This window comes from Microtus pennsylvanicus, chromosome 8 (assembly GCF_037038515.1).
Source record: "Microtus pennsylvanicus isolate mMicPen1 chromosome 8, mMicPen1.hap1, whole genome shotgun sequence".
Classification (NCBI taxonomy): Eukaryota; Metazoa; Chordata; class Mammalia; order Rodentia; family Cricetidae; genus Microtus; species Microtus pennsylvanicus.
Genome location: NC_134586.1, coordinates 7,996,895 through 8,023,636, shown reverse-complemented (window position 1 = coordinate 8,023,636; position 26,742 = coordinate 7,996,895). Strand labels below are relative to the sequence as shown.

Genomic DNA, 26,742 nt, shown 5'->3' with positions numbered 1-26,742 from the left:
TCCAACCTTCCTTTATCCCGATCCTCCTGTTTCCCCAAGTCCCCCCTCCTTTCCTTCTACCTTTTCTCTCCCCATCTCCCCTTACCCCCATCCCACCCCACCCCCAACATCCCACTTTTCTCCCCGGCAATTTTGTATACTTCCCTTATCCAAGAGGATAACTATATGTTTTTCCTTGGGTTCACCTTCTTACTTAGCTTCTTTAGATTCGCCTATTGTAGACTCCGTGGTCCCTATTTATGGCTAGAAACCAATTATGAGTGAGTACATCCCATGTTCATCTTTTTGGGTCTGGGATACCTCACTCAGGATAGTGTTTTCTATTTCCATCCATTTGCATGCAAAATTCGAGAAGTCATTGTTTTTTACCACAGCGTAGTACTCTAATGTGTATATATTCCATACTTTCTTCATCCATTCTTCCATTGAAGGGCGTCTAGGTTGTTTCCAGGTTCTGGCTATTACAAATAATACTGCTATGAACATAGTTGAACAAATGCTTTTGACATATGATAGAGCATCTCTTGGGTAAATTCCCAAGAGTGGTATTGCTGGGTCGAGGGGTAGGTTGATCCCGAATTTCCTGAGAAACCGAAACACTGACTTCCACAGTGGTTGCACAAGATTGCATTCCCACCAGCAATGGATGAGTGTACCCCTTCCTCCACAGCCTCTCCAGCAAAGGCTATCCTTGGTGTTTTTGACTTTAGCCATTCTGACAGGTGTAAGATGATATCTCAAAGTTGTTTTGATTTGCATTTCCCTGATCGCTAAGGAGGTTGAACATGACCTTAAGTGTCTTTTGGCCATTTGAACTTCTTCTGTTGAGAATTCTCTGTTCAGTTCAGTGCCCCATTTTTTAATTGGGTTAATTAGCCTTTTAAAGTCTAGTTTCTTGAGTTCTCTATATATTTTGGAGATCAGACCTTTGTCTGTTGTGGGGTTGGTGAAGATCTTCTCCCAGTCAGTAGGTTGCCTTTGTGCCTTAGTGACAGTGTCCTTTGCTTTACAGAAGCTTCTCAGTTTTAGTAGGTCCCATTTATTCAATGTTGCCCTTAATGTCTGTGCTTCTGGGGTTATACCTAAGAAGCGATCACCTGTGCCCATCTGTTGTAGGGTATTTCCCACTTTCTCTTCTATCAGGTTCAGTGTTGTCGGGCTGATATTGAGGTCTTTAATCCATTTGGACTTGAGTTTTGTGCACGGTGATAGATATGGGTCTATTTTCATTAATCAAACGGCAGAGAGAGAACACGCAAATTAATAAGATCAGGAATGAAAAGGGGGACATAACCACAAACACAGAGGAAATTCAGAGAGTCATTAGATCTTACTACAAAAGCCTGTATGCCACTAAACTGGAAAATGTAAAAGAAATGGACACTTTTTTAGATAAATACCATTTACCAAAATTAAACCAGGACCAGGTGAACAATCTAAACAGACCTGTAAGTCGCGAAGAATTAGAAGCTGTTATCAAAAACCTCCCTACCAAAAAAAGCCCAGGGCCAGATGGGTTCAATGCGGAATTCTACCAGAACTTCCAAGAAGACCTAATTCCTATTCTCCTCAATGTATTCCACAATATAGAAACAGAAGGGTCACTACCAAATTCCTTTTATGAAGCTACAGTTACTCTGATACCAAAACCACACAAAGACTCAACCAGGAAAGAGAATTACAGGCCGATCTCACTCATGAATATCGACGCAAAAATCCTCAACAAAATACTGGCAAACCGAATCCAAGAACACATCCGAAAAATTAAACATTATGATCAAGTAGGCTTCATTCCTGAGATGCAGGGCTGGTTCAACATACGAAAATCTATCAATGTAATCCAGCATATAAACAAACTGAAAGAAAAAAACCATATGATCATTTCATTAGATGCTGAAAAAGCATTTGACAAAATTCAACATCCATTTATGTTAAAAGTCTTGGAGAGATTAGGGATACAAGGGTCATACCTAAATATAATAAAAGCTATATACAGCAAACTGACAGCTAACATCAAATTAAACGGAGAGAAACTCAAAGCCATCCCGCTTAACTCAGGAACACGACAAGGCTGTCCACTTTCACCATACCTCTTCAATATAGTGCTGGAAGTTCTAGCAATAGCAATAAGACAACATAATGGGATCAAGGGGATTCGAATTGGAAAGGAAGAAGTTAAACTTTCGTTATTCGCAGATGATCAGAACAACTTTAAGACTTCTAGCTTAGATGACCCAGGCTCACTGAATACTCTAGTCAGAACTTGACCATAATCCTGAATTTTCTTTGAGTCCCCATATGATTATCAACATCCCCAATCAGGAGGAGGAAATATTCTAGAAAACTATGCCCACATTCAAAAAAAATGGATTATGGGTGTTTGTCTTTATTTAGAGTGTTGGTTACAAGTTGTTATGGATAATGGTCAGAAAACAAACTAAAAGAAAATCAGATTCAAGGTTCTAGTTTTGAAAACAAAAAGGGGGGACATAGGTATGATAGGATAAATGGGTAGATTACTGAATTTACTATATAAGAAAATTTGTAAGAGGATGCTATCGAATTACTTCTTTTTGGCTTTCCCATCAATCATGATTGTTCATCTTTCCTCTACGCTTCCACACAATGCTAAGAAAGACTATGGCAAATGAGGTAGGATCTTCACTTAAAATTTCTGTATGATTTTAGATCTTCCACTTCATACTTTAAACCCAATAGCACCAATGATCCTGACAGAAATACATTTAATTTTGCAAGAAAATAAATAGCAAGTGCATCAAAAAAAAGAAAAAGGGGATGATAATATGATAAGATAAAAAGGTAGATTAATGAATTTATATTTAAAAAGCAGTGGCTGGTTTTAAATGTTTTACATCGAATCGGACTTTTGTATATTGTATGCAAACTTTGTATATTGATACATATTTGAGATAAATTATGTTAAAACATATTGTACTTATGTTTCTATGTTGTTCAAATGAGCTTGTACCTCTACAGGTCATCTAACAATGTAATACAAATTACTTGTTTTTGAAAATTATTATTACCAACTGCTAAGAATAATAAGGAAATGTGTTTTAGTAATTAGTCACATATTATAATTGAATTTAGAGTCACATTAGGTATGTTTTCAAGGTCAAACAGATATATTTTTGATAAAGATGTCATCTTCAAAGATGTCAGAGAGCTACAGAATATGACATTTAAGATGCCTTAATAAAATATTTATGGCAATGAGACACATTTGCTCCTGTCAGTACTAATCTGCTTCAGAGAAGATAATGGGTATCAAAGAAATACCAAATGTAGTTTACTTTCTTTATGGCAAAAGAAATTCACTGGACAAGAAAATGCCCTTGCCTTGACTACTGAAAGTATGTTGTCCTAATTGGACAAGCTGGACACAAAAGAAAGTAACTGTCAAATATTGTCAAGACAAGTAGGGACAACTCTTCAGAATGTCCTGCTTCACAGAAAAATCTCATGGGTATGCTGTGCCTGTAGGCCAAAGATAGGTGCCCCAATGTTGCAGAGAAACTTTGGGTGCCTGTCCAGGCATCCAGTTGTTTCTGTCATTACTCATAATTTTTGAAATCACTTGCTTGCACTTCCTGCTTACTCAGTTAATACTATTTTCTTTTTGGATCATTGAGGGAGTTAAAGACTAGTTAGTTATAGTTATAGTTTTCCTTGTTTAAGTGACACAGAAAACATGTTATGATATAAAGTAAATTAGGTACAAGACTCTTACTCACCAAGATAGGATAGATATGAATTTTAACTGAATTTGTCAAAGGCATGTGGGCTTGGCATTGTTGATGTATTTGTTGCCTATTGTATATAGTTATTTACTTATTGTATATAGTTTTTCTTATATTTGTTATTGTCTTCATCTTTATTTTAGACAGAAAGGAGAAATGTAGTGGCATTTCATCTGCATTTCAACAAATAAATCTTGCATGAAGATCAGACTGTAAGACAGACCTACTGACCAGTGTTACAGATCAGAGAGTGATAACACATACAAGCAGCCACACTAGTCTGCCATAGAAACCAGGCAGTTCATGCCTTTAATCTTTCAGAACCCAATTGAAGGCACCATGATGAGCTGGGTGGGGGGAAATCTGAGGATAAAGAAGTCTACTCACAACAGGTTCTGTCTAGCCATGTTTCTTTATTCTTCTCTCTTCATCATTTCTCATTGTCCCTTTCTGTTCTTCCTTGTCCTACTTATTACAAATATTCCCAGTCATATATACCCTTAAATCAGCAATTCCCCAACACTATCAGGTTCCAGGGCTGGAATTCTTGTTGCCCCATAGGAAATAAGATAAGGGTTTTCTCACACACACACACACACACACACACACACACACAGAGAGAGAGAGAGAGAGAGAGAGAGAGAGAGAGAGAGAGAGAGAGAGAGAGAGAACCATGGGAGTGGCTAGTACATGCCTAGTGAACTCCTTAATTGGGAAAGTTAGTTAAGAAAGGAAATAAATAAATCATCATGGAATTCTAGAGAGGAAAGTTAGTGCACTAGACTATATCTTTAGGTGGTAGATAAAAGAACTAATATGTTTATTTTTAGTACAATTATGAATAGGACATGGATTGTTGAAATGGGTGTGATGCTTCTTTTCTCCCAGCAAACATAGAAGCAACCTATGTAAACAGAGAGAAAAGCTGCCTGTTCTTGATCAGATAGCACACAGAGATGTTACAGGTTCTACTGGCCTAGGTCTAGAGTTTTGCTGTAGGTGGTAGAAACAAAAAGGGTACTTAGGCCTCTAAATTATCAGTTCTGGGGTACATTATTATTAACCATTCTGAGTGTCCATGTTGTGGGTCTGTGGCCCAGGTCTACTCTGCTGTCCTTGAGAGTAAAACACATTCCATAAATATCCTGAAGTAAAATCATCAGTAAACTGAGATGAAAGTGAGTTTAAGGAGTTAAGAATCTTTTAAGTAGGGTAATATAACTAGGACAGGTAGTAATTCTGTGTCTTTGGAGATCTGCGAATATCTTTAATTGATGGAGGAAGGTCATTGGTTAAATAAAAGGAAACTGCTTGGCCCTCATTGGTTAGAAGATAGGTGGGAGGAGTAAACAGAACAGAACGCTGGGAGGAAGAGGAAGTGAGCTCAGACTCCACAGCTCTCCTCTCTGGAGCAGACGCCTCAGAGAGACGCCATGCTCCCAGCTCCCAGGCAGACGCACGCGATGAAGCTCCAACCCAGGATGGACATAGGCTAGAATCTTCCCAGTAAGCGCACCTACGGGCACTACACAGGTGATTAGAAATGGGCTAAATTAATATGTGAGAATTAGCCTAGAAGCGGCTAGATAGAAATGGGCCAAGCAGTGATTAAATGAATACAGTTTGTGTGTTGTTATTTCGGGCATAAGCTAGCCAGGCAGCTAGGGTGCTGGGGACGCAGCCCCGCTGCCCTTATTACTACATTTAATGAAATGCTCTATGACTGGACCATAAACACTGACCAAAAACCTACTGATAAAGATAATTTCAGAAAGGCAGATCTCTGAATTTACCTAAAAGAGAGGAACAAGGCCTGGCAGTGGGAAACTGTTCTGAACTAGGTAACTAATTCCCAAATATGTAATAAAAATGGAAGTCAGCTACAAAGAAAAATTTACAGCATAAGACAGTTATTGATTTACAAAGCAATAACAATCAAAGTCTTGCCTTTTGGTTTAAAAAAATCTTTATCAAAACCCTTGGCCTTGATAAGTCACTCATGAAAAGATGGTTGATCAATTACTGTATAATGTTGCAGCTTGTAATCTCAGTGGTGCATGACTTTAATCCCAGAACTAGATGATTATAAAACTGGAGGAGAAAGTTCTCAGACACAGTCTCATTCTGAGGATTCCGGTTCTGAGGTAGAGGTAAGAGACAGTGGTTGACTGTTTTGCTTTTCTGACCTTCAGGTTGAACCCTAATTTCTGTCTCTGAGTTTTTATTAATTGTCCTTCAACTGGCCATTCAGATTGTACATAAAACAAAGTTATTGATTTATCAAATGTACCAACATCCCTTCCTTTAAAATGGTTAACTGACAACCATCTCTAGCTGGAACAATGGACTTTGACATCAGAAAAATTACAGGCTTTAGAGGATTGGGTACAAGTACAACTAAATGCTCGACATAATAAAGAATTGACTCACCCTTGGAATTCTCCTATATTTGTCACTAAAATGAAATCTGGGGAAATGGAGAATATTAATAGATTTGAGAGCCATAAATAACACAATTCAGCTAATGAGCTCTCTATAGCCTGGAACTTCTCCTGCCTTCTCTGTTACTGAAAGGATGGTCTATTAGAGTGGTTGATTTAAAAAACTGTTTCTTCATTATTTCTTTACAAGAACATGAAAAACAAAAGTCTGTCTTTACAGTGCCCACTTAAAATAATCTGCACCCTGTTAAAAGATATCAGGAGAATGTTCTCCCACAAGAGATATTAAACTGCCAAACCCTGTGCCAGCATTTTGCACAACAACCATTGGAAACAATTTGTAAACAGTTTACACAATCTATAATTTTCCATTATATGGACATTATCTAACTACATGATTCAATAAAAATAACTTAGGGTATATGTTTGAATAAGTAAAGAAAATTTTGCCTTATTGGGGTATTACAAATTGGCCCATAAAAATAAAAAAAAATGGTATTCTATTAGCAGGACATAAGATAGGTTTGCAAAAAAAAAATTCAACCCTAAAAGGTACAAATTAGGAAAGATCAATTGTAAATTCTTAATAACTTTTAAATTTGTTAGGAGACATCAACTAGTTGTGATCAACAATTGGTATATATTAAGTAATTAAGTAATTTATTTTAAACTTTCCAATGTGACAAGGACTTAAATAGTCTAAGAAAATTATCAGATGAAGCTGAGGGATAATTAGCTCTGGTAGAAAAAAAATTAAAAGATGCTCATGTGGATCATTTGGATCTGGAGCTTGATTGTATTCTGATTATTTTACCTTCTATGTTTTGTCCTTCGGGAATTTTAATTCAGAGAGAAGGTCATATATTAGAATGGATATTTAACCACACAAAAGAGCCAAAGAATTAAAGAACTGTATAGAAAATGCTTCTGAGTTGATTCTGAAGGGAAAATTAAGGCTTTGTCAATTAGCAGGAATAGACCCAACAGAAATTGTAGGATCTTTTACTAATGCTGAAATTTCCTCTTTGGGAGTAGAAAAATAGACCTTGACAAAGAGCTTGCAGTTATTTTTGGTAGAGATTAGTAACAAGTATTACAAAAACAAGAGAACTCAATTTAAAAAAAGAAATAATTGGACCCTTCTTTACAATGTATGGGAAGACAATTTCTGGAACCACTACAAAAAAATCAGGAAAGGCAATTTACAAGTCAGAAAATTTAAGCAGAGTGGCTCAAATCTTTATGATTCTACTCAAAAGTCAGAATCATATCCTGTTTTCAAGATAATTGGATTTTTTCAGAACCTTTTATATAGATACTGACTCTCAATAGGCAAAAAGAGTTGTTTTACATATTGAAACTGCTGAATTTATTCTGTATAATTCAGAATTGACTTTGTTATTTATTTACTTACAAGAAATAGAAATCATCCTTGTAGCTACAAATATTCTCCATTCCACTTTAGCCAGGACTTTCCTATTACACAGAGACTAGACAACAAATGATACAGGTATCTTTCCCAAGACTTGACAATTATCCCATTTTTTTTTCAGGGTTCATTAAAGTAGCCATCACACCCAAGCAACATGAAATAGTTTAAAGAATATAACACCCACACTAACAAGAGATGTGGTGGGCTGTTTTAGGTTGTTCAGTAAGTTATGGATATTTGTCATTTTTTAGGGGGATTGGTTACAGTTTGTTGTTGATAAGGGTAAGAAAAAATAGGAAAAAAGAAGATTAGAGTCAGAATTCTGGTTCTAAAAAGAAAAGGGGGCTAAAAAATAATAGGACAAAGAAGTAGATTATTGAATATGTTTTTAAATCAATAAAGCAACTACTAGTCTTAAATATTTTACAATGATATATATTTTTGTATATTGATACAGACTTGAAGTTATTTTGTTATAGTGTATATATACTTTTGCCCTTATTTAAAATATTTCTGTATATTCATGAATATTGAAGACTATTTCTGTTAGAATATACTGTACATATGTTTTTACTCTTTTTCAAGGCATTGTACCTATACAGCTCAATTGACATTGTAATGTAAATTTCTAGACCTTAAATGTTATTATTACAAACTATTTATGATAATATAGAAATGCAGGTTAAAAGTTACCTTTTACAATCAAATTTGTAGTCATATTATGAATGTTTTCAAGGTCAAATAGAGCTATGTTTTCAAGAGAGAGATGGTTTTCAAACACTTCAGAGATCTACAGAATATTGCATTTAAGATGTTTTAAAAATATAAGGTTTTATTATGACAGTGAGAAATGTCTGATCCTGGCAGAACCAATATACCTCAGAGTAGATGATGGGCATCGAAGAAACTCCTTATGGAATTTACTTTCTTGGTGGAAAAAGTTAGCCACTAGGCAAGAAGCTTCCCTTGCCATGTGACTGAAAATGTGCTGTCCAAATTGGACAAGCACGACACACAAAAACATGATTGCAGAAATTTGACATGACAAGGTACAATATGTAGCATGATTAATAAAAACATAGAAATTGGGTCTCAACCTGATGATCAGAAAAGCAAAACAACCAATCACTGGCACTTACCTCTACCTCAGTCCAAAATGATGGTCATGCATCGAGGAATCTCAGAATGAGACTGTATGTGATATCTGTCTCCTTCCATCTTTTATTTCTCCCTAGTGCTGGGATTAAAGGCTTGCACCACTTCCACCCAGAATATATGATATTGAAAAACAGTGTGAAAGGTGTGTGTCACCACTGCCTGCCTGATCTGGAAGGCTGGTAACTGTAGCTGATTTACTCTCTGAACTTCTGGAGAGCGTTATTTATTAAAATGCAAATAAAATATAACTACAAAGTTCCTGCTTCACAGAAAAGTCTGTCAGATATTTTAAGAATGCAAACTAAATATTGGTGCCCCAACATTACAGAGGAAACTTGAGTGACTGATCAACTGTATAGGTGGGCCAACCAAACTAAGGATGATGGGAAGAAGAAGGGTGGAGTCAGAAAACTCTGGACAGATGGAGAGAGAGAGAGCAAGATGTGTTAGAACTCACAGAAGTGGATCCATTTCACTTTGACTATAGTCAGAGACTTCAGAACTATTCTTGCTCCCTCAGGGTTATATGACAGGAGGTTTGATATATAGTGTGGCAACTAACAGGGTGTTTTTACATAGTGTGGTTACTTGATCTTTTGGTTATTAAGAAGGCAAATACTTCATTTGTTCTTTGTATCTTGGTAAAGAAGCCTTTTGCCTTCCCCCTCCTTTCTGGATTGGGGTATAGAAAGCCTATGAAAAATAAACACAAGGTGAATCTCAGTATTTACTAGATTCTCTCCTGACTCTATCAGTTGCCTCTTTCTATTTCTTTCTCAATCCTCATGCTCCTCACCAAGCATGAGCGAATAAACCAGACAGGAAAAGGTAGTTGACATGGGATACAGAAAATGATGCCCAACGTGGGCTGTCATCAAAGATGAACACACCATACTGCCATATGGTAGAGTGCAAATAAAGAATGTGGATTAAATTAAAATGTAAGAGTTAGTTAATAATGAACATGAGCTATTGGTTGAGAGTTTAGAATTTATATTAAGACTCTGTGTGGTAATTTGGGATCAAGTGGCTCTGAGACAGGAAACATGTGCCTACATCAGTCTTAAAGGATCCAACATTCTCTTCTGACCTCTATATGCAAACATTTTGGCACACACATGGCATGTGGGTAGAACACCTGTTGTCACAAAATAAATAAATTAACAATAAATAAATAAATAATGCATACATAAAAAATTAAAATCTTAAAACTGAAACTATTCCTCTTTGTTTCACCTGATGAATGCATCAGTCATATCCATTTCTTAATGATAAGATGGCTTAAAACTCATTAGCTAAGAATGACTTTGAGCTTCTTTAACCAAGATTTACTGATTATTTTTATTTTATGTATAGGTGAGCACTTTTTTGCAGTGTTGGGATTCCAATTCAGGGCTCCCTGCATGCTAGGCAAGTATTCTCCCAACAAAGCTAGTGTCCAGACCCAAGCTTTGGTAACGGTTCCTTAAGCACGAGTCTGACATCAGTTCCCAGTGTCTTTCAAACTGTATGAGACACAAATGGGCACTTAGAGAAAGCTTCTTAAAGTCCTGCTTACTGGGCTTGAGTTCAGTAGAAAGAACACTGTCATTGCCTCATGGAGCAAGGAAAACAAAAAAGTTCAGTTCTCACTGAAAATTCCCATCTCTTTAATAAACAAAGATCTTTTAAAATTCCTTCCTTCCTTCTTTCCTCCCTCACTCCCTCCTTCCCTCCCTCCCTCCTTTCCTTCCCTTCGTCCTTCATTGTTTATGTTTCTAGGTAGAGATCCAAAGACAACTTGCAGGAATCAGTTGATTCTTTACATCAAGGCTAAAACTCTGTTCTTCAAGCTTGACAGCAAATGTGTTTACCAGTGAGCCACCTTACTAGTTCCGTAAAACACATTTTGTCCATTTCCTTTGTAGGTCCACTGATAGTCTAAAAACCTGTGTTCTAAAAAAAATAGGTGAATATTTACTACCACAATGCTTTCTACATGGACATTAATAAGTTTAAGAAAAATTATTTTCAGTTTCCTTTAAATAAAAATACTTATAAATCAAAAGTAAAATGTGCCCACAGTTTAGACAGCATGTTTGTATGTCTTTCAACTCTCCTCTTGTGTAACTTCTCCCACATTTCAGATGAAAGGCTTATTTCTCACCTTCTTCAATGTTCATTCCTTCCTTTCCCTTTATCAAAGAATTTGCTCTGTTTCTTCCCCAGGGAACACCCCATGAGGCCAGGATGTAGTATGAGCCAAATACTTTAACTTTGTAGTTAATTTTCCTACAGGGGATTTCATTACATTCTTAAACAGCATAATACCTACTTGTTTATAGAAGGAAAACGAATGTTCTACAAGGCCATTGAAGTGGCAACACCCTTAAACCTTATATTAAAAGCTGTTTCCTTTGTTTAAGATGGATATTCCTGCTCACAGAATGATAAACTCTATTTTTAAACACTAATGAATCATGAAGAAAATGTCTCATCAATATTAACACAAAATTCTCCCAAACCTATTTTTTTTTAATCTTGAATCTATGTTGAAACATTTCAGAGTCTTCCAGGTTTAAAAAAAGTTAGGAGTATATAAAAGTAAATATAACTTCTTTTAACTTCTTAGGAAGCAGGAAAGTTCCATATTAGACATACCCAACTAATTATTTGGTTAGAGTGGGTATCATCTAAGTGGAATAGATGTAGTCACTAATCCTTTCATAGAACCAGATAATGTATTTCGAAATATTTCTCAGAATCTACCAAATAACAAATCTCTTCGAAGAGAGGTCATCTGCCACCCTGTAATCAATACAGAACATACTGAACACTGAATTCGTAGAAGAAGAGTGATTTATAACCTGCCAGAAACGTAGGGTTGTAAGTGCGAAGCTGCAAATGTAATAGCAGCAGCAATAAGCAAGAAAAGCAATGGGAAAGAGAGGTTATTTCTGCAGGAGAGAGCTTTTAAGGGAAAGGAGGGGAGTCTGTGCTAAGGTGAGTTGGTAAATCCTGATTGGATATATTAGCCAATTAGTGAATTCTGATTGTTGGACCTTCGTGCTTTTGTCTCAGGAATGAGTCAATGGTCAAATAAAGGAAGAGAATTTGAGGGCTAGTTTGTAGGAAGGGAAACAAAGATGAAAATGATGAATGAAAACAAGAAAATAAAAATCAGATTTCACTTTCTCCCTCTTCTTTCTCACTGTGAAAATATTTAAATAAGCTCCCATAAAGTTTATTCATCTGAGGAAGATAATTATTTTTCTTTGAATTCTTAAGGACATTTTTCTAACTACACCTTTTAGTTGAGAGGTTTTATTTCTTTCCCCCACCCCATACTGTGAATTCATCACTCTACCTATTTTTAAACTGAATGTTCAACTGAGAAAACGGAAGCGTATGCAACTTCAACAACAGAAATTCAATTTGCATTTCACTGGAAGCTGGGAGACTGAAGCCAAGCTTCCTTCAGAGCTAGGTGGTGAGAACTTTCTTTCTGAATGTGCAGGTGGACTTCGTACAGCATCCTTGAATGACACAGCAAAGGAAGCAAGCAGTCTGCTTTCTCTTATCATAAGATCACTCATCCTAGTGTGAAAGTTCAACTCTGAAGAACCAACAACCTCCTAATTGCCCCAGCAGTATGTATGACTGAGGATTCAACATGGTGATTTGGGGAGACACAAACTCATATTCCATAATGTGGTCACATTTTAATATTAGAGCAAAGAATTTGCTTTTTGATGTAGCTGTGAAATGAAAGAAAAAATGATGAATCCAAAAAGGAAAGAGGGATCAACAGGTTTTGTTAGAATAAAAGGCACTTCATATATTGATAATCTTTTAGCCTGTGGTAGTTTGTGTGAGAATGTCCCCCATTGGCTCATATTTGAATACTTGGTCACAAGTTGATGGAACTGTTTGGAATTGATAAGTACATGCCATTGTCAGATTCTTAAAATGAATGCAAGTCATACATGTAGATTTGTTTCTGGATGGGGATCATGTTTTGTGGGATAGGGGAAACACAATCAAGGCCCCTGCTTAAGTTTTACAAAATTAAAAGACTTTGTAAAAGAAAGTCACTCCTCTGTGAACTTAAACAATATACAGTTCACCCTTTAATTTCTTAATTTCTTTGGGTCTAACTTTAAAAAGGTAACATTGCTAAATTAATTATTGCAAATTGGTTTTAGATCTGTTTATGTCTAATATGTGTATTTATGTGTTTTATTTGCTGCATTTATGTCAGGGAACAACCCTGCAGTGCCCAAGGGTACTAGAAGAGGATGTCAGATTTCCTAGGATTAAAGTCATAAATGGTTATGAGCTACATTTGGGTGCTGGGAAGTGAACCAAGCTCTGGAAGAGCTGACAATGCTTTTAAACTGTGAAATATGTCCCCAGTTCTCTAAGTAAATTCATATAATTAGAAAAACTTATTTGGAGAAATGTGCTGTATATTATTATACTTTAAAAGATGCTGCACAAAAAAACCATTAATTTACAAGTTCAAGATGACAAAACCGCAGCTTCATGATGGGAGGTAGATAGTACGTTTCATTGCTAAGTGAGGAGCTATTAGCAGTTGATAGCTACTAGGACAGGGACAATAAATGTCCTCTAAGAGTGTGGCCTGTGATTGGTTCACCATGTTCTGGTAAAGGCCATTCCCAAGAACATGTGGGTGGCACAAGTTAAAGTTGATGAGCTTTAAAAAGACGAGTGGGCACAAATTTGGATGGGTAAGGAAGTGGACATGGGTCTCAGGTAAGCACAAATTTGGATGGGTAAGGAAGTGGACATGGGTCTCGAGTAAGTAAAAGTAGGGGATATGATCGAAATTTGTGTTAGGAAAAATAAGTATATTTAATTGGACTCTGATCAAATGGTTTTGAAATTGTTGCTGGTATTCTGAATATAGTGAAAACAACATCTTCAGTTGTTAGATTTATTGTGTCGCCTGTTTGCTTGGATGTATGTAGGCAATGGTTACACAGACCTAAGTAAGCAGAATCAGAAAAGGCAGCAAGAGAGTGATCTCACAGATACAAGCCACAATGACTCCAAGTTACAGGTATAATTCTTTCAATAGTTCTTTGATTTTTTTTCTTTCAAAAATCATAAGTGGAGAAGATGTATTCATATTTTAAACAAAGCTTATCTCTTTGCCTATGCCAAACTTTTCCAAGTTAGTATAAAATGTATCATTTGGAACAATCTAATTTTTGACAACTAGATCCAAAACTAATTGGTTACACAGTCAGGTGCACTTTCACTTGGTGATGGATTAGATTTAGAAATACAGCAATTACAGAGTGAAGCTTTGGGAAGATGCTGTAAGGCTGAGTGGTTGAAGAATGGTTATAAGGGTTTGAGCAATTCCACCGTGTCTTGGTTTTCATGCTTTCCTTGATCCTAACAAAGGGTTTGGCATATGGTCCCTTTCAGCTGGAGGATGAAGGAATGCAATCTAGGTGATCCCTATGGCATTTTATCTTCTCAAAGCAAACATTCCTTTATAATTCAGAGAAATTCACCAAAATATGGAAACTCTTAACTTCAAACCTTCTTGCCAATACCACATTTATCTTCATTATTTCTCTCATTTTTCTCTGCAAAAGTCAGTAAAAGTCATATCCCCCTTCAGCTCAGGTTTGTAGGCCCACCCTGCGGATTTGATATCTTTATCCTGGATCATCAAGATCTCTTTCCATCACTCTTTTACACAGCCATCTCAACCCTCTACCTCCACTCTCTCTTTATCATGAAGTACTCTCCATCCTATGCAGTCTTTCTACATGTATGATATTTTTATGTCCTCAAACAACTTTGTAGCTGATTTTATGATTAACTCTTCATAGTCAAGTATCTTGAAAGAAGTCTGAATTCAGAAGACTTCTGACTCTCCAGCAACCCCATAAACTTTTCAACTGCAATCTTATTTCTCTGGCTCATAAAATAGAATCAGCTGTTGTTTTTTTTTTTTTAAAATAACCATGTGCTCACCTTTTAAAATTTTAGAAGGCTAACTAAGAACCTAAACCTCAACATGGCAAATATGGGTCTCAAACTCCAACAGAAAAAAAAGTATGTGGTATCTCATAATCCTTCTCTTTATTTACTGAATCATCACATAATCTTCCTTCCTCTTGTCCTAACTCCAGTGTCACTTATTCTCATTCATCACACTTCCAGAATAAATCTTTTAAACAAATATGATCCATGCCTGTGAACCTATAGTGATTTCAGAGCAGACTTCAGTACCAAATCCAGGTTCGGCAGAACTGGACAAATAGCTCTTCGTGACCATTTTATCTTTATTACTTGAGTTCCTTTCTTCTTCCCCACTAATTTCTCATTGGTACCCTTTGCAGTAACCATCATTTTGTGTGTAACTTTCAAAAGACCCTTTCATCTCACACTCCTGAATTTTCCAGTGGAGAGTTCTATTCCACTTTCCATTAGTGTAGTCCTGAGAATCTCATCCAAGACATATCTCCTCTTCAGAGATGCCCCACCTTACTAGCTCCCTTCTGGATCAGAGCCCACCAAATGCATGATAATATTTTTAGACACCATAGGAAGGAATCTGACTCAACATATAAGTGATTGCAATATTAACAAATCCAATTCCTTCCAATTTCTTATCTCATCAGAAATCTAAGGACTTCAAAGTATTTATTTCCAAATTAGAGTTGACATCACAGTAGGTCAAGAGAAGTCCCAAGCTCTCTCTTGTTTTCAATACAAGCCCTTAATCAAACTATTTCTCATTTACTTCCATGTTCATCCTTATTTTAAATCTCATACGGAGCTGGGGAAAGAGCTTTTTTAATGGTAATAGTTGAAAAAAATTAGGCTATATTTAGAAATAAGTACCTTATTATATCAGAATTCTTGAGATCTTGATGGCTACAACTGGATTTTCATGTCTATTTGCATCTCTTTTTAATTTGGTAATGGGTGAAGTAAATTTTATGTTTTTGCCTCCATAGTTAACTCTTGATGCACCAAAATTAAGAATGATTTCATAATAGTTTCCAGACAGTTCTTTGTAATGTAGAAAGGTAGTTTTTTTCTGTATTTTTTTTGGTTTTTCAATACAGAATTTCTCTGTGTAGTCCTTGCCTTCCTGAAACTCACTCTGTATACCAGGGCGCCTTGAGCTCAGAGTTCTGCCAGCCTCTGCCTCCTCAGTGGTGGGATCAAATGTGTGCACCACAACCACATAGCAACATTTGCTATAATTTTGCATCTGACAACTTCACAACAAAAATTAGACCACAACTACTGTGATCTAAAGTATTGTCTCTTTGTCTAGTATGAGTATCAGCATAGTTCTGGCCACATTGGGTGAGCCTCTGTGTGTTTCATCATGAGTATTAGAAATATTTTAAGCAGAACTATAATTATTATTATTTTTCTGCGTGCTAGGCAGAATATTAGCATGAAGCCATCTGGTCCTGGACTTTCCCCTGTGTTCCTGCTCCAGCATCCTCACTAGCTCCAGGCCTGCTCGGTGATTCCACCAGTTCACAACACAGTCTTCATAGTTTGTATGTCTTTAGGAATTACTGCATCTTTTACTGATTATTAACTGAATGACATTCATCATTCACAGGGAATGTCAGCTGATAGCTAGCATTAACATGTCATTCTTCTTCACACTGCAAAGGAAAATACAATTGAAGTGATATGAGTATAGGATGCCTCATGTTGAGGGTCCATTTGTTCTGGGTTCCTTTAAACTTGTTTCTACTTCATTCCTTCCTCAGAAGTTTCTTTCTCTGTGTTACCAATAGGGCTGCATAGGCTGCATGTAGAAAAAAACAGGAGAACCTTCCCATTTCTTGGAAACAATGTTAAACTTTTTTCTGGTGCCATCTGGGCCTATTTACTGCCAGTTATTTTCAGATGATGTTGAAAACTCATGCTAAGACTTTGTTTTTGTCATCTTTGAGGTCAAATACTTAATGTCAACAATTCTCTAGTTATAAATTAGTCTGTATGGTGGTAAGCTATAATATTTTGGCTGGTTCTGGACATTATAAATTGTAAGATATCATCAAATTGTTGATCCATCCCTACTTCTAAGTTGAAAAAAATACTAAAACAAGGAAATTAGATTTTAGGATTGATAAAATGTAGTTTGGTTTCTTCATCTGTGGAGGCCATCAGCTATAACCAATATTGTCTTTCAGAATTATTTCTGACTGGCCTGCTATAATTATTCATCACATGTAGCTTCCAAATAACTCATAAGGATGCTGATTAAGTTGGCGCAGGGTGACTCAACTATAATATATCTAAATTATTATCCTTTATTCTTCCATACCCTTCTGTTTCTAGCCAAAATTCCAAAGACACCACAGAAAAAAATGGAAACACTCAGCATTTCTACATGTACTTAAAACAAACAAAAAAGGAATCACATGATCAATTTGATCAAACAGGAGAAACAAACTCCTGCCAACAGGATTGATAAAGATTTCACAGTTGGTCAACATTTAGATGTCAGTTCCACTGTTGACTAAAAATATTTCAAAACAGTAAGTTGAATACATCTAACTAGCTTTCTAATGCAATATACCGAATTATTTCTGAATTTTCTATTAAAATTAATATTCCCTGTCTTAGTTACTTTTTTATTGCTGTAAGGAGACACCATGACCAAGCAAATTATAAAAGGAGGCATTTAATTTGGGGGTCCATGGTTCCGGAGGGTTAGAGTTCATGACTATCATGACAAGGAGCATGACAGCAGGCAGTCAGGCACGATATGAGGATGGTAGCTGAAAATTTATATCTTGATCCATAAATACAAGACAGAGAGAGAGAGAGAGAGAGAGAGAGAGAGAGAGAGAGAGAGAGAGAGAGAGAGAGAGAGAGAGATCAATAACTGAAAATGGTACACCTCCTTTAACAAGGCCATGCCCTCACTCATTCCCAAATAGCTCCACTAACAGATGGAAATGAAGAAGATTTCTTGGGCTTCTGAGACATCATCCTAGATCCACCTTCAGTGAGAAACATTGCCTCAGAGGAATAAGGTGGAAAGTGATAGAAGACACTTGCTATTTGTCCTCCTCTAATCTCTTTGAGAACAGAGAAGACAATATTTATGGTCACATGTGCACATTTGTGTGCTTGTGAACACACACACCACATGCACACTCATGCACCACATATACACACATCAAATAAATAAATGTAATAAAACAAACACATATAAATTATGTTCATTTTAAACAAGAAGGTATATATTCCCTTCAAAAGTTTTAAATATTTGTGGCGTTAGGGATCAAATTCCAAGGTATTGCACATACTAGTTAAGTGTTCTGCCCCTGAGCTATACACACAGCCTCCTTATTCCAAAATTTAGTATAGAGCATCAGTGAGATTTTAAAGATTTAAAATAATTTATTCATTTATTCATTCATTCCATAAGTGATACAAAACCCTTGTGACAGGACATTGGCATTCTTTCTCCAGGAATCTATGATTCAGTCCAGAAGTTTAGTTGGTACTGAGAAGCATATAGACTGTCAGAGGCCAGCACTAGCAGGGTTCTGAGTTGCAGGTCAGAGGTGTGAAATTGGTGAAAATTGAAAAGTCTGACTACTGGTTGTCTTTCAAACAGATGACAATGAATACCTCATATTGTTTTTATATATCTAAGTTCTAATGCATTCAAGCATGAGCAGTTTCAATACTGTTTAATTTCTATGTAATCATTTTCCATGAATTATTAATATTTGAGCATTTTAGTTTATTTTCTTCTTCCCTGCTTCTTTGATATCATTGCCCCATATCATTGATTTTTATATTGCAAGCCACATGATTCCATCCAGCCAAGCAGATCTTCTTCATACTGTGCCCTAGCTGGCAGCAAGCATGTGGTTATAAATATAAGAGATTCAAGCTTTATGATTATGCCCTAATTATGTGATACTTTTTATATTTCTGTAGTCATCTGAGTGTATGCTTCCATTAGGATATTACTTTCATGTCCAATTCAATTTCTAAATAGACTGTATATCACCTTTATGTGGAAACCAGCTATAATTGTATTCTTTATAAATTCTCAAAATGATAATGATTACCTAACCATTCAACTGTTGGGGCTAAAGTTCTATTCTTCCTGGCAGTTTGTATGTGTACTTTTTACTTCCAAGGGAACTGGGAATTTATAACTAGAAAACACATCTAGCTGATTATTAATATACTCACACTACAGAGATGTCTACCTTGCATATCCTTCACCTTTTCCCTATGTGTACCTATTAGTTTTTAATGTAATCTTTAAAGAAACCATAGCCCCAGTTCTTAGGTTCTTTAGAGGTTTAAAATGCTTGGGGAAAGGTTGAATAATCAGGAAAGAGGTCACATTCAATTATTAAAATTACACAAGGCTCAAAAGAAGCCTTCACTAATGTTTTGGAAAGATTGACTTCAGATGTAAATAGAATAGTATCAGATTCAGAAGTTAGACAAACATTAGTCAAATCTTTGGTTTTTGAAAATGATAATTCAGAATACAAAAGAGTGATTAGAACTTTAAAGGCAAGATTAACAATGATAGATGAATGGATATCAGAAATATAGCTTATATTGGATCACACATTTATGATAATTCTCTGATAGAAGTACTTTCTAAAATTTAAAAAAAAAATTGCATAGAGTGGATAGTCCTTATGTCTATATGTTGCTTATATTGGTTAATGAATAAATCTGTTTTGGCCAGTGGCTTAGAAATAGAACTCGGCAGGAAAACTAAACTGAATGCCAATAGAAAGGAGGGGGAGTCAGGGAAAAGCCATGGAGCCACCACCAGAGTCAGACATGCTGGAACCTTGCTGGTAGGCCATGAGCCTGATGGCAAAACATAAAATAATATAAATTGGTTATGAAATAAGAGTTAGAAATATGCATAAGCTAATAGGCCAAGCAGTGTTGTAATTAATACAGATTCTATGTGATTATTTTGAGGGTGAGGATCTGGAAAATGAAAAAGCAGTCTCTTACTACAACTGCAGTGTCAGATGATGTAATTGTGATAATCAAGGTCATTTGAAAAGAGACTTTAGGTAAGGCATTTCTAGAGACAATGTTTTTTCTAGAGGTAATCCAAAAACAAGGCCCCAGAATTCTACAGTATTCATAAGGTGTGGCAAAGCTCCACTAAAGAATGCAGATCAACAAGGAATAGGTAACCCTTTGCTATTGGCAAATGCCCTAAGGGGCTTCCTTGAAGCTCAAATAACAAATTGTATTCACTCGCTCTCTGTCAGCATTAGAGAAACTCATCCACAGAACAATGAAAAGATTGCACGTTGTTAAGAAAAGCACTGCTCTGGATGTAGTCAAGCACAGAACAACTTCAGTACACATAACAAAAATTTATAAGAGATCATAAAACAAGTATTTTGGCAAACCCCCATAAATGATCAGATACCAAAGCTAAAAATATAAATAAACACCATGTAATTGAGAGTATATTGGACACAGAAACAGGTGTAACAACAGCTTGACAAAAATCTTAGTATCTAGGTTGGCAGTCCTGACAAGAAATTATTAATACAGTCCTGAGAATCATTTATGAATTCTAATAGAAGAAAAACATTTAGAAACTTGGTAAGTTTAAACTCTAATCTATAACATTTCCAGAATGGAAAGGTGGCTTATCAATTAACAGCACTTGCTGCTCTTCAAGAAGGACTGAGTTTACTTCTCAGCACACACCTCAAGTGACTCACAACCACCTGTAACTGTAGCTCCATGGGTTCTTAGCCTGTCTATTAGTTTTGTGGGTACCCACACACTGCTATTATACACCCACAGAGAGACATATACAACATAAATAAATAAAAATAAATGGTTTAAAAAATTTAAAATAATATTTCAAAAGTGTTAATTCACCTAAAGAATAACTTTTGTTCTGTCCTTTTATAATCCTACATAAGCATAAGAGCAATATGTGAAAAGAGGTGATTCATTCATTTTTTTAGACAAATATATCAAAGTAAGCTAACAGAAGTTTCTTTTTTATCCCAGAGTACAATCCAAAAGATCACCATGAATGTAGAGACCCAAAATCATGAGCCTATTCCACCTTGTCTGAAGGTCAGAACATTTTAGCTTGCTCAAAATTGTTGACAATAAATGTGGTCCCACACCTTGTACTAGGGTGTGATTACTTGGTGTTTTAGTCATCAAGATGACCCATACACGTAGATCCACTCCTTACTGACCAAAGGTCAGAGAATTCAAACATACTTCTGCTCCATTTGAAATCGGAGATTTAACCTAAGGAGTGACTGCCTTTGGGATACTTGGTCTAGGGTTGGTTCACTGCCTAATCAAGAGAATGTTTTTCCCATTAATTAATGGCTTGATGTCTCAAAGTATTAAAGTGAGTAACTGTTCTAGTTGTCCTTTGTATCATGTTAAAGCAGTCTTTGCCTTCTTCTGCCCTTTGGTATTGGGGTAAGGATATGTATATGCTGTGGGAACCTTCAGCCAATAACATTTAAGATACCAGCCCACTTGGGCATCGTCTCTTATACTGTAAATGCAGCTGTAAAGCATGTGCTCTCTCTCTCTCTCTCTCTCTCTCTCTCTCTCTCTCTCTCTCTCTCTTGCTCCCAGCTCTCTTTTTCTGCCTACAGGATTCAGTTGCTGTTTCCCATTCCAGCAGAGGCTTGTGATCTGTGAGTCTATCCCTAAATAAATAACCCTTTATTATTCATAATTCTGAACTGGTGTGGAATTATTTTATGACTTCTGCCTTTATTTCGCACCCAACCATTCAGTTTAAGAGTTCAATCCCCTCCCCTAGCACATCCTCCACTGGGCTCAGAGCACACCAAGATCAGCATGAGTCCTCCCTCAGCCCACTTTGGCCAAGGCCTGTGTGCAGAGCCAGCAGTTCATTTGGATATAGAATTCTTGTGCAGTGACTTTACTTGCTATGGACTAGATGTGGTTCTTTATATTTTTTCATTACACACCTTAGAGTGGCTTCAAGTCCACATACACCCTACCACTTGCCTCCCACCAGTGCACACTGTGGAAACTCAGGTGAGATGTGGGCTTCCCAGGTCTGATCCAGCTGTTCTGCAGCTTCTGACAATTTGTCTGCATTTGTTATTCCACTGTTCTAGAGACATTCACAGAGTACGAAGCTATGATTAATATACATAACTCTTTTTAATCTCAGTATATCTTTCAGCTTTTCACTCTAAAATCAGATTCAAACCAGTCATGCAACTCCAAATTACCACTAGACCCAGCTGGGTTTGTTTTGTAGGTGGCCCATGACTTCTACTTGCAGGTAACAGATATTACACCTGCTCCAGCTCATAATCAACCACAGGTAAGGTATATAACTTTAAATACTTTATAAATTAAAAGGGCAATATGCCAGACAACCAAACCATCCAGGGTTTCAATAGCCTCTTTACTTACATCGTGTACAAGGTTTTTACAAGATTTATGTGATTTCCCTCCTACATCACTATTTCTGATTCTGGGGATTAGTCTTGTTCTCAATATTTTTTCATAAAACTATGATTTAATAATAGGGCTAAAAGGTGCTTTTAGAAACAGTACAGTCTTTAGAAACTGATAACAAGCTTCTCAAAAAAGAGGTGGGAACTCTGAAGAAGTATATGAATAATTTAACTAACAAAACCAGTCAAATGAAGTACTTTTAGAGACGGTACAGACTGACAGTCATTTATTAAAAGGAAAATTCAGCACTATGAAGAAGGATACAGCTGATTTGGCATATAAACCAAGTCAATGACAGTGGGTACTGAAATATTATTTGAGAGAATTTGTACTGTTGTGATGTAGGTGGACCTTCTGTACTTAGCTCGTTCACAGTCAAAAACTTCAAAAAAAAAGCACAATAATATACACAATCCAGACTCTCTGTGAAATTTCCATCTTTATGTGGCTTTTGTTCTTTACTCCTTTTAATCTATGACTATCTGTATGATGTCTCTTTAAAGACTTTATCTTTTTTTAAAGCATTAACTATATTTTATGATTCTGTATACTCTTTTCCTTTTCTCTTCCAAGCCTATATACATTTATCCATCACTATGACTCATCTGGATTTGTCTTTATTGCATATCTGTAACCATTTCTGATCAGAAGTGCTTCTTAAAATGCTAAGCACTTAAGAACCTAAGCTGAGATATTACTAGGTCAAATAAGGTACTGCATGCTAACCCCACCCAGTCAAGCATGGCAGAGCTGCTTGTGCCTCTGAGCCACTTACACCACCACACTTCCAGGCACACAGCTGGTCCAAGTTGCAGCAGTCTGCTCACAAACCCCATCCAAATGCTCTGTCCCCTGAAAGAGCCAGAGGTCATACTGGCAGCATAGCACAGAAAGCTGGCATTTTCAAACAGTCATGGATTTTTCCTGCTACTGGTGAATCAGAAAAACTCTCTTATAAAAGCTGCAGCAAGCCACCAACAAACAATAAGATGCTGTGTTAAATTCTGTATTATTTTTTTTCTAGAACTCCTTTTCAAGATTTCTCAGGTTTTATGTAGATATAGTCGACCACATTGGAGTATCAATTTGTAGTAGGAAAGCCTGCTTGTTCATCCTGCTGCCCAGTTCCTGGCTGTCCTGCTAGCTTATCCCCAAAATAATCACACAGAAACTGTATTCATTAAATCACTGCTTGGCCCATTAGTTTTGGCACCTATTGGCTAACTCTTACATTTTAATTTAACCCATTTCTATCAATCTGTATATCACTATGATCTCGTGGCCTACCATCAAAGTTCTGACATGTCTGACTCTGGCAATGGCTCCAAAGCACCTCTTCTTTCTCCCAGCATACAGCCTAGCTTTCCCCGCCTAGTTCTGATCTTCCCTGACGTAAGCTCAAAGCAGTTTTTTTATTCATTAACCAATAGAAGCAACACAGAGACAGAAGGACTTCCCACACCACTTTAGGAAAAATTTCACTTTCTCCATGTCTATTTTGTCTATAATGTATTCTTTGTTGAATGTGTGTTTATATGAATGTTAAGTTTCCCAAAATGAACAATAGATTTTTCTATAGATCCTTTTCCTGCAGTAATCTTTGAACTTTACAGGAAAAAGATGGGGCACCATAGCAACAAATGCAGCTGGTTGAGATGACATCATGATGCTGATAGCACTACTATAACACCAGTTTTGGGGGGTACCAGCTGCTGAAATGGTGCAATTTCTCATGATGTTCTGGCCAGAAATCTAAGTAAGAACTTTGGGGAAAAAATCTTATTGACTGCTCAGAAATTATTGGCAACTATAATAGACAGTAATTTTGAAACATAACCATCACTTTAATTTTGCAGGATCCCATAAAGAGAACATTACCCTTATGACAGTGAGAAGCAATTGTAGAGGACAATTCCCCCTATATCCCAAAAAAGTTTTTTCTCAGGGTTGGGATCAATGTTTAGAGGTTGTTGAATTTTACTTAAATTAGGTAGAGGGTTGGGGCTGAAACTATGTGTGTTCTTAAAAAATGGATAATAAATACTAGTGGGTAATAGAGTGAATACTTGTGAGCTATTATTTATGGATAATTTACATTGGTATAGTTTTTTGTATATTTATACAAGTTCAAATTATGTTTGTTATTTCTGTTTACCATATTTGTACATCTTTATGCAAAGTTGTTCTGTCAGATTGTATATATGCATGCTTCTACCTCTGTTTAGAGTATTTTGTATATTAATACAAATTTTAGGATATATTTTCATATTGCATTATATATTACTCCTACCTCTGATCAGGATACTTATACATTTTTGACATTTTGAGGTCATTGTCCTCATTTGTTGCACATTTGTTTGCAGATTATTTAATATTCTGACATGAAGTGTTAGTCTTTAAGTTATACAGGGATTAAATATTATAGGTCAATAGTTGCTCATGTTTGTTGTACATACAGTCAGATAATTTAGGTTTTTTAGATACTTAGAAATTGTATTCTGTATAGATAGGTAGTCTTCAACCACTTCAAGTATCTGTAGAACATGGCATTTAAATAATTTAGGGTTCTGTTGACATGAGACATGATTGCTCCTGACAGCACTAATCTATTCCCAAGAGAATGTTGAGTACCAAAACACTCCACTCAGAGTTTGTTTTCTTCTTGGCACAATTGGCCTTCAGGCAAGAAGTTGACCATACCTCAACCACTAACAAAGTACATGGTATCTGGAAATCAATAATCAGGACACAAGGAAAAAGACTGTCCAATCTTGCCAAGAGACTGTAAGATGGTTCTGAAATTCTTCCTGTCTCTGAAAATGGTCTGTCAGCTACGTGAGGCCTTAGCCAAAGTTGGTTGCTTCAATATTGCAAATGACACTTTGGGTGATTTCTTAGGTAGCTAATTGTCACCATCATATATTGCTCACTTTGGAAGCTGCTTGATTGTACTTCCTGCCTGCTCAAGTAATATTGTCTCTCTTCTCAGGCCTTTGATGGGTTTGAAGATGAGATAGTCGTAATTACTGTACTCTTATGATCTAGCCAAACCATATCCAATACAAGACTTAGACTCCATAGGATAGAATGTTTATTAAAACATTTACCATATGTTTCTTGTTTAATATTGTTTATGCTGGTTGTAATTCTAACTATACTTGATATTTATTACTAGTGTATATAGTATTGGGTCTGGAACTCTCTTATTTAAACAAAAGGAGGTACTGTGGGAGCACATTCCACTCCTTCAGTCAATAGCATTTAAGATTCCAATCTACTTGGGCATGATCTCTTGTACTAAAATGCAACTGTAAAGCATGTGCTTTCTCTCTTGTTTCTGGTTCTCTTTTCTGGCTGCAAAATTTAGTTGCTATTCCCCATTCCAGCAGAGGATTCTGATCTGTGAGTCTACCCCTAAATAAATAACCCTTTATTATCCATAATTCTGAACTAGTGTGGGATTATCTTGTAACTTCCACCTTCATGTATAAAAAATAAACATGAATATATTCAAAACTCAGAAATCAGAAAAATTCATCATTCATTATCCACAGAGTTGCTCTCCCAGTTCTATGTCTCTGTGATTCTTTCTTGTCTCTGTCCTTCATACCTAACACTTCTAACCCTCATATCCCTACCCTGGAATGTATGAACCTGCTGTGGCTAGGATCACACCAAAATTTACCCCGTAAGGTGCTTCCTGATATATGGCAGTCCAACATGGTGTGGCCCATAAGACCTGAAGCAATTTGTCACTAAAACAAGTACATAAACAAGTAATTTTAAAATTATTCTAACACTATAAAGGAAGTGTTGCTGCAAAGATGAGAAAAAAAAAGAAGAGCCTAATTTAAGAGGCAAGGAATTATAATCATCTCAAAGACACATCTCAAAAAATGTCTCATTTGACCCTATGATCTAAAAACAGCATCCAGATAAAGATTTAAGGAAGGAAATTGTTTCAGATTTTAAACCCTAACAATAGAAAAAGCTAAAGTGTTTGAAAAGAAAAAGTAGTTTATTTGCTGAAAGTGTTGAGAAGAGTGTGAAACAAGTGAGATGGGAGGGTTTGGAAGGCAACAGGTAATGCAAGCTTCATTTGACCAAGTTCACTACACAGTCACTCCTAAAATTAAGCACATGTACAACTTATTGTGAACCTTTGAAAATGTATTTATCTAACTGCTGTGACTTGGGCTAATATCTATTTATACTTCTGAATTGTGTGTTGATTAAAATTTTCTAAAGGACAAGAGGAAACAAAGAAGATTTTTAATTATTGTTGAAATGCAGATAGACTCATAAATAACATCTACACTTGTTTAAAATTCTACTGTGACCCCCACATTACATTAAACTATTTCATAAGAACAACCCACCTAATGTACAATTATGACTTTAGAGAGATAGAAGTACCTCATGGCAAGGAAGCATAAGAGCAAGCAAA

At 36.2% G+C, this 26,742-nt stretch overlaps 1 protein-coding gene across 1 annotated transcript in view; it reads left to right on the top strand.

The window, feature by feature from the left end:
• Slco1b3 (solute carrier organic anion transporter family member 1B3) overlaps positions 1-26,742 on the top strand; it is a 1,042,880-nt gene that overhangs the window by 455,925 nt on the left and 560,213 nt on the right. The window lies entirely within an intron of this gene.